This window comes from Panulirus ornatus, chromosome 20 (genome assembly GCF_036320965.1).
Source record: "Panulirus ornatus isolate Po-2019 chromosome 20, ASM3632096v1, whole genome shotgun sequence".
NCBI lineage: Eukaryota > Metazoa > Arthropoda > Malacostraca > Decapoda > Palinuridae > Panulirus > Panulirus ornatus.
In genome coordinates, this window is record NC_092243.1 from 1,600,900 (window position 1) to 1,610,449 (window position 9,550).

Consider the following 9,550-nt stretch of genomic DNA (forward strand, 5'->3'; position numbering starts at 1 on the left):
AGCACATCCATCCTCCTGCGCACAACTCTATCCATAGCCCACGCCTCGCAACCATACAACATTGTTGGAACTACTATTCCTTCAAACATACCCATTTTTGCTTTCCGGGATAATGTTCTCGACTTCCACACATTTTTCAAGGCTCCCAAAATTTTCGCCCCCTCCCCCACCCTATGATCCACTTCCGCTTCCATGGTTCCATCCGCTGACAGATCCACTCCCAGATATCTAAAACACTTCACTTCCTCCAGCCTCTCACCATTCAAACTCACCTCCCAAATGACTTGACCCTCAACCCTACTGTACCTAATAACCTTGCTCTTATTGACATTTACTCTTAACTTTCTTCTTCCACACACTTTACCAAACTCCGTCACCAGCTTCTGCAGTTTCTCACATGAATCCGCCACCAGCGCTGTATCATCAGCGAACAACAACTGACTCACTTCCCAAGCTCTCTCATCCCCAACAGACTTCATACTTGCCCCTCTTTCCAAAACTCTTGCATTTACCTCCCTAACAACCCCATCCATAAACAAATTAAACAACCATGGAGACATCACACACCCCTGCCGCAAACCTACATTCACTGAGAACCAATCACTTTCCTCTCTTCCTACACGTACACATGCCTTACATCCTCGATAAAAACTTTTCACTGCTTCTAACAACTTGCCTCCCACACCATATATTCTTAATACCTTCCACAGAGCATCTCTATCAACTCTATCATATGCCTTCTCCAGATCCATAAATGCTACATACAAATCCATTTGCTTTTCTAAGTATTTCTCACATACATTCTTCAAAGCAAACACCTGATCCACACATCCTCTACCACTTCTGAAACCACACTGCTCTTCCCCAATCTGATGCTCTGTACATGCCTTCACCCTCTCAATCAATACCCTCCCATATAATTTACCAGGAATACTCAACAAACTTATACCTCTGTAATTTGAGCACTCACTCTTATCCCCTTTGCCTTTGTACAACGGCACTATGCAAGCATTCCGCCAATCCTCAGGCACCTCACCATGAGTCATACATACATTAAATAACCTTACCAACCAGTCAACAATACAGTCACCCCCTTTTTTAATAAATTCCACTGCAATACCATCCAAACCTGCTGCCTTGCCGGCTTTCATCTTCCGCAAAGCTTTTACTACCTCTTCTCTGTTTACCAAATCATTTTCCCTAACCCTCTCACTTTGCACACCACCTCGACCAAAACACCCTATATCTGCCACTCTGTCATCAGACACATTCAACAAACCTTCAAAATACTCATTCCATCTCCTTCTCACATCACCACTACTTGTTATCACCTCCCCATTTACGCCCTTTACTGAGGTTCCCATTTGCTCCCTTGTCTTACGCACTTTATTTACCTCCTTCCAGAACATCTTTTTATTCTCCCTAAAATTTACTGATAGTCTCTCACCCCAACTCTCATTTGCCCTTTTTTTCACCTCTTGCACCTTTCTCTTGACCTCCTGTCTCTTTCTTTTATACTTCTCCCACTCAATATATATATATATATATATATATATATATATATATATATATAATCCCTTAGGTAAAGTAGATACTCGAAAAGAAAAGTGAATATACTTCTTTTGATACCAGATAAGGAGCATCCAAAGCCAGGTACCCACTTCTCAACCAGCCACAAGTGGAGGATGAAGAGATGAGTTGGCCGTGTGTCGAATGCAGCACCCAGGATTCGAACCCGAGCTGGCCCATGCGCGATTCATGACCGACAACCCATCATCTCCATGAAATCTGAACTATAAATCTGTGCAACGGAAAATTGTGGAATCTGGCCATAATCTGCAATTAAGGTCTGAGGTCAAGCACTGCCAAGAACCTCAAGAAAGGTTACAGTGGTGCACCGGCAACGTCTAAAAACTCAGACGTCAGAAATTTTCAGAAAAGTAAGGCAACACTGGGAGGACCAGGCGGTACTGGGAAGACCCGGTCATACTGGTGAGGGCAGATGTGCAATGTACACAATGTGTTCAGACCACATGCCTGCTTACCCTCGGACCAGGACACGTCTGGCTAGGACCCTCCACCACCAGCCTCACACCAGGACACGTCTGGCCAGGACACAAACACCCCCCCCCTCCCTCCCCCCCCACCAGCCTCACACCAGGACACGTCTGGCCAATTTTTCCCACGAGACAGAACGCCTCGCCACACTATTTATGTTTACATAACCTTCTGCCTTACATATATTCCAAGACTTTTATTAAATTCCTCACGAGGCGGGAAATATTTGCGTCGAATTGCTGTCGTTCCTGGATGTATTTGCATGTGTGTGTGTGTGTGCGTGTGTGTGTGTGTGTGTGTGTGTGTGTGTGTGTGTGTGCGTGTGTGTGTGTGTGCGTGTGTGTGTGCGTGTGTGCGTGAGCGTTACTAGAGAGAGGTTTAAACTCGTGTCGACCCATTTCTTGTAAATATTTACCATCTTTACTTTTATGAGTCTGCACATACTTACAATCCAGTTTATGAGTCTGCACATACTTACAATCCAGTTTATGAGTCTGCACATACTTACAATCCAGTTTATGAGTCTGCACATACTTACAATCCAGTTTATGAGTCTGCACATACTTACAATCCAGTTTATATCAAGTATGTATGTATAACAATAAAAAAAGTGATGATAATAATGATAATAGTAATGATGATAATGTTAATGATAACGATAATGATAATAATGAACATGATGATAATGATAATGATATTAGTAACATTAGAATAGTAATGATATTAATATTGATAATAATGATGATAATAATAGTTTAATGATGATGATGATGATGATGATGATAATATGATAATAATACTAATAATAGTAATAATAATAATAATAACAATAATAATAATAATAATAATCATAATAATGATAATAATAATAATAATAATAATAATAATAATATTGATAATAATAATAATGATAATAATGATAATAATAATGATGATAATGATAATAATATTGATAATGATAATGATGATAATCATAATGATAATAATAATGATAATCATTGACTTTCAGAACTAACTGCGGTCAAAGGTAGAAAACATACCCAGAAAATATATGCAACACTGAAGGGTTTGGGAGAGAGGGACGAAGGGGCTGTAGAATGACGGGTGTTGAACATAGAGTCTGTACACATATGTAAATGTGGAGGTTAGCACAGAGATAACTGGTTACTGATGACGTGTACAGTGGTTGGTGTGAGGCAGTTCTCGCAGTGGTCTGCATACCTGGTGAGGGATGATTGCTGCAACTCAAGGACAAGAAGGTAGTAGTTAGATGAGGTCCAGGTGGTGGCTGGTGAGGGTCCGGAGGACCAGTGTGTTCAGGTGGTGTATAAGGGACCGAGGATGATGTGACATGACCGCCTCTACACCTCCAGTTGCTCCTGTCGTGTGGGAGACACAGGGGAAGATCAGGCAGGCAAGGCATAAGTGAGTTAAGGATGACTGAGAGTTAGGTAGATGTTCTTGATATCAAGTGCAGGTAGCTGAAGAGTCTTGACTAGACGAAAAGTGTGGAAGTGATACAGTAAGAATTGAAGATGGTACAGATGAGTTCCTACCATCACTGCCTTACATATATCATCCATGAGGAATAGATAGGAATAACTTTAGATATTTGGGCACCACAGTAGTTGGGACGTCTTGGTCTGGAGATCTAGACCTCTGCATGTGGTAGATGTGTCGTCGTAAACATTGTTCAGCAATAGGCTTCCTGTCCGGGTGGCGGCCATTGCTTGTGTCTGGCTTCCTTCGGAGATGTTTTCTTTGTATTAAACTTTTTGTTGTTCTTACTTGGGAGGTATGCGAGCTGTGCGTGACCTTTCCACCGACAACAGATCGCGGCGCTGTTATTACCGTCGCATGGCATCAAGCACGTAGCATAGCTGCACGCTAGCTGCCTGCAAATGCCTCTTTATCTCCATATTTGCCGGGGAAAGCTAATAAAACGTATCGGATATGTTGCATCCGGGGTTTCCATAAGATAACATAGGAGATCTATCCACACTCAAGACTGAGGTCAATCGTCCTCGACCATTCCAGTCATACTCATGGCCATAGTACAGATAGGGTTTTCTTAATATTCCTTCGAGTAAGCTAACATTATACTGGGTAAAGATATACGTCTCGGGGTAACATACGCCAGCCAGCCTGACCAGATGCTCCTTGTGGAATATAGTATTCATGAGACTCCAAATGGAACGCTGTGGAACGTGTCTGTCTGTGCATCTGTAAGTAACATGTGTCAAGCGTTGTAAACTGAGTTGGACATGGTTGACTTCCCCATCCTCCCAAAAATGGTATCTGGTTGTTCTCAGACGTTCACATACTTCCCAGTATATCACTGCGTCTTATATAATTGCTATACAATAATTCGTTATATCTATAGTTCGTTCATTCCCTTCTGTGATTCTACACACGTCTTTTCAAACTCTCTTAGATAACTTTGGAAGACACAACACACTAACACATGAGCGACATCTGCAGCTAAAAGTATTTCTATTTCCGAAAGTTATTCCAAGACGGATATGTAAAGCAGGTGAATACGTCTTCTTGGTGGGCCCAAGATATGTCTCAGGAGGGATCCAAAAGAAGGGGAATCATCAGATAGGATGTTGTGCAGTGAGGAGTTGTTCTGTGAGGTGGATTTTTTTCATCTTGCTCATGGTAGGTAGAGAGCCTCAGAGAGGAGGGATGGAAGAATTCTCTTTAGGGACTCTCAGCAGACGGACCTGCGGTCTGTCAAGACAGGATCAACCCTAAGGGAAAGGAGTTTGGTTAGGAGCTACACCACCGGAGGGTTTGTTTCCTTGGGAACTGTCCTGAGCAGGAGACCTGGGAATAACACTAAGCTCAAGACCAAGAAGGAGTTGTCTGTTGAGGACGTATGTGAATGGCAGTGACATATAAGCTATTTTGTGGGCAACCGTCTGGCGGGGACTCGCTCTGAGGGGCAGCTGTTTGATGAGAGTTTGAGTAGCAATGAAGTATTGTGGGAAAATGTCAGATGGTGAGTTATTCAGTGGGTACATGCCTGTCTCGATGATAGTCACTGGTTGCGACACAATATTCTACATCTACCTACTGCGTGGCCCACGCCACTATCCCTCCCACCGTGTATACCACATCATACCACTCCCACTGTGTAGCCCTCACAACACTCCTCCCACATTACACCAGGTACGTAGAACTTATCTTCCTCTCTACACCTCTCACATTGCCTTACATAAATACCCCAGTTTGTGAGACAGCATCTGTTAAAAGCTCCTTATTCACTCATAATAGAGTCACAAACGTTTGGGGAAGTTGTACTTCGATGGTGAGGTGCTGTAAAGATCCTGTTGGAAGGATGATGTGAGGAGCAGCTGTGTTGGGGAGCCTTTTTTTAGCAAGAGCAGTACAGCGGGGAGCACCTTATGATATGAGACAAGAGAGGTTGCGTGACAGTTGATAGGGAATATACTGTGGTGGAAAAAAAAGTGAATGGAGAGGGTGCTTAGAGAGTGGACGTATGTTAGGGTTGTTATGAGTGAGAGATGTTATGTGGAAAGGAGACAGTGTGGTGATGTTATAAGGAAGGTCGGACGGTGCAGTGGGGAGATGTTGTTGGATGGGGAAGATGGGGCTGGAGGATGGACGAAAGGAGATAATTAAGGAGTCTGCCACAAAATCATGCGTCTGAATGGACTTGAAAAGGAAGAAAGGGAGGAAGGAGGAGCCAAAGGAAGGGACGTACACGTGTGGGTGACCCGCAGGGATGAAGGAAGAAGGAGCCGGCAGCGGCGGCAAGAGAGCCACACGTCCGGGCGACCTTACTCTCCTGCAGGGGAACGCCCAGTGTTTAGCTTTAATTACAACCAACCGAACACAATGACACTATTCTCATGTCAGTAGCGTCACGTTCTGGATTACTGTGAGGGGCTCTCGCTCTCGTGGTCGCTGTGGGTTATCACGTTGATCCCCCTTGTTTAGTGTGGGCAGTAATAGCAGTTTCAGAGGCTTTGATCTGTGTCCCGCCATCATCGAAGGCTTCTGCACCGGAGGCATCCGAAGCTCCCTGAATAAATATTATGCTATTGCTAATGCATGTGTCATCTTTGGTCATTTCAGGGTAAACAAACATAATGCTACTCATGCAGACAGCAACTGATCGCCGCAGGTGAATGTTGATCTCAAAACAATGCCGCACTCAAGCAGTAATATATGTTGAAAATAGTGGAGGTGAAAGATGTCTTGCCCATATCTCTACTGCTCTGTAAAAGTGATATCAGTATCCCAGGAAACAAAAATGTCCAAGTATTGTGCTTTTCAACACATCCTGTGCTCACGTTTGAACCACTTGCCGACGGCAAGATACAAGCATACCCATAATACGTTGAAACTAAGCTCTGAGTACGATTGTACTTCACAAGTGCTCCGAATCAACAGGTGTTAGTCGTCCTGCAACAACAGAAAACACCCAATCTTTAATATTTCTCAGCTACAACAGCGTCACAACAAAGAAATCCTATTCCATATTTCTCAGCACTAACAAGAAGTAGTTACCACTCTACATTTCTCAGCTACAACAACAAATAGCTACCACCTTATATATCTAAGCTACAATAAGAGGTTAGCCCCCACTTTATATTTCTCAGCTGCAGTAAGTGGTAGCTCCCATTCCAGATTTCTCAGCTGCAGCGAGAGATGGCACCCACTCCATGTATCTCAGCTACAACAACAACAACAACAACAACAACAGCTAGCTCCCACTTCTTCATAATTACACAAGTTTTGCAACAGTTGCCAACAAAGTCTGACAAGAGAGTCTTAAAGAGAATTTTAACAAGCAATGTTGACGAGAATTTTTATTCCCACTGATCTTGTGAAATGAGGACAATGGTGCAACTTGTTAAGAAGATTTAGTAATACTTACCTGCTCAGGTTATTGCTCATACTCTCAACATTAAGGCTCCTAACGACGACTTTATTCATTAATAACACAATTTCGCGCATCTGTCAACTCATGTCCAACTCTTCAGAGAAAAAAAGTATTTTTCTTTTCACGGTAACACTGTTGAATATACAACAACACACACTACACACACACACACACACACACACACACACACACACACACACACACACACACACACACACACACACACACACACACACACACACACTTTCATAGAATATTGATGAATCAAAATAAAAATACAAAAATAACAACGAAGTAACAATGAGGATGGTATATAGATACTGAAATATGCACTCATCAGAGATGCTGAAGCTCATATAATGGGGTATTTCAGTTAGGAAGTGACAGACTGTGAGAATTTAAATTCTCATGAAGACAGAATCATGGCGATACAAGTTCTTACTGAGGATACAGGAAAATTTCCTGTATAAACATGGCATTCAGCACAGTCGAATCAGCTGGCTTATCATCAGAGATAGTAGGACGAAAATTGACATGAGAAATGTGATCGTATGATGAGTATGATTATGTGGTAATCAAGGACATTAAAAAGAACAGAAACCACACCAGACTGAGAGAGAAAATATAAACGTGAAAAATACATAACGAAAAAATTTCTTTGGAACATATATTAGAAAATGGAGTTCTGTATCCATGATACAGGTCATTGTTGCCGAAGGTTCTGCGATACTAATAATGAATGAGTGGGAGCAAGAGCACCTGTAAATGTAAATACAGACCGGAACCTAAAAAAGAGAATGAGTTTGTTCAGTGAAAGATCAAAAGGCGAAAGATATGAGGAATGTGCTGTGGAGGTAATATAGTCGGCACTACGGTCAGCCAACATTCTGAACGTATATGAGAACAAGGAAGGAATGTGGAAGCGGGAGGAGAAAGGAGGAAATTTTCATAGATAATTATGGATGAGGCAGTAGATAATCGAAAATCTTTCCATAGATACATCAGCATTAAATCGTCCATTAAAGAACAAGTGATCAGACTAAGGGGATTCACATGGAAGAGTTGTGGAAGATGATGATAATGTTATGATGATGATGTGAGGGTGTGTGACGAACTGAATGACAAGCTCAAAAGTGTTGTCACAGTGGAAGACACTACAGCGCCTCCACCAGTGAGATGGTTTTAGAAGGTCTTGAAAATCATTAAGATTACTAGAGAAGGTATAAACAAATTGCCCTGACCCATTTAAGGCTCGTAGTCTTCATTAAATTTCTCCATGTAAGCTGATGTTATGTGCGCATTATGCTTAGCAGGACACGTGAAATGTTTATTATGTCGCTGGAGAATGATAAAATGTCTGGGGAGTGGAAGAGGATACATGAGCACTTGTAAAGGAGCGACAACGCGAATTCAGATAAAGGAGGTCGTGTGTAACAAAAGTTTTAGATTGCTATGAGAGAATGAGCTACGCTGGAGACAAAGGAGAAGGATGGGTGTAGATGGACAACCAAGAAGCATTGGACAATGTATCATGTACGAGCCTAGTAAAGAGACAGGATCTTCAGGTAGGAACAAGGGCCAGGGTCCTTCGATGGACAGAATATTATACATTGGAGGGTAACAAGACCCAGTGGGTTGACTGCATGACTCCATCGTGGGGCCACTGCCCTTCTTCATCCATGTAAATGACTCGCTAAATGGACTGGCCTAATGCTTGAATATGAGTGATGAGATTTGCATCAAAAGCTCCCCCCTCCCCCCCCCCCCCTCTCTCTCTCTCTCTCTCTCTCTCTCTCTCTCTCTCTCTCTCTCTCTCTCTCTCTCTCTCTCTCTCTCTCGGGACTCATAGTTAGCCATGCATTACGTTCTGCATTGATGATACTCTGCGGGGATTTTCAGTCATAGATCATGGAAGGATGATTGCTTGAGGCGATGTTGGGCCCGAGAGTTTGTGTTCACGGCCAACACCCGCATGACTTACGGCTGTAGTACGCACTATAATGCCTCCCCGCAGACTTGTATCACCAGAGAAAATTCTGATAAAACTCGAAGCTCAAGGTCATAAATCTCACTAGGTTTTCGGACCGCTAAACATGCACTTAAGACGGCGCTGCACCCTAGCCTTTTCGTCAAACGTTGTAAGTTCCTCTGAGGATTCAGGGCGTCACGCTAAGCCACATTCACGTCAGGATATTGATGTTGTGGCAGTGCGGAATGTTGTAAGTCTTTCCTAACTGATGCCCGTTAACACTGTGGGTGGGGGCAAGTCAGGATGTGAGCTCCGAAATGGGACGATGTGCAGGGGACGATACGCTGGGGTTCAGAGTCAACTGCCTGGTGATGAGAAGTCTTCGTAACATATCTTGAGCTACTCAGCAATCTTCATAAACTTCATAACTCCACTCCAGCGAAATACGAAACCTACAAAGAGGAAGCACGGAACTACCGGGAGAAGACTAGACAAATGGCAAAATAGGTTTCCGAATATACCAAAGATGCAGACTTATGCCAATGTTTTGTATTTCACTCAATTATTTCCACTTTGATCTTCAGCCACTTAATCCTTCGTTCGTCACT

At 42.9% G+C, this 9,550-nt stretch overlaps 1 long non-coding RNA gene across 1 annotated transcript in view; it reads left to right on the forward strand.

The window, feature by feature from the left end:
* LOC139755768 (uncharacterized) overlaps positions 1–6,330 on the forward strand; it is a 189,266-nt gene extending 182,936 nt beyond the window's left edge. Inside the window, exon 5 of the long non-coding RNA XR_011714158.1 lies at positions 6,163–6,330. This is a non-coding gene — a long non-coding RNA (uncharacterized lncRNA). The remainder of the gene's footprint in view (positions 1–6,162) is intronic.
* The last annotated feature ends 3,220 nt before the right edge of the window (positions 6,331–9,550 follow it).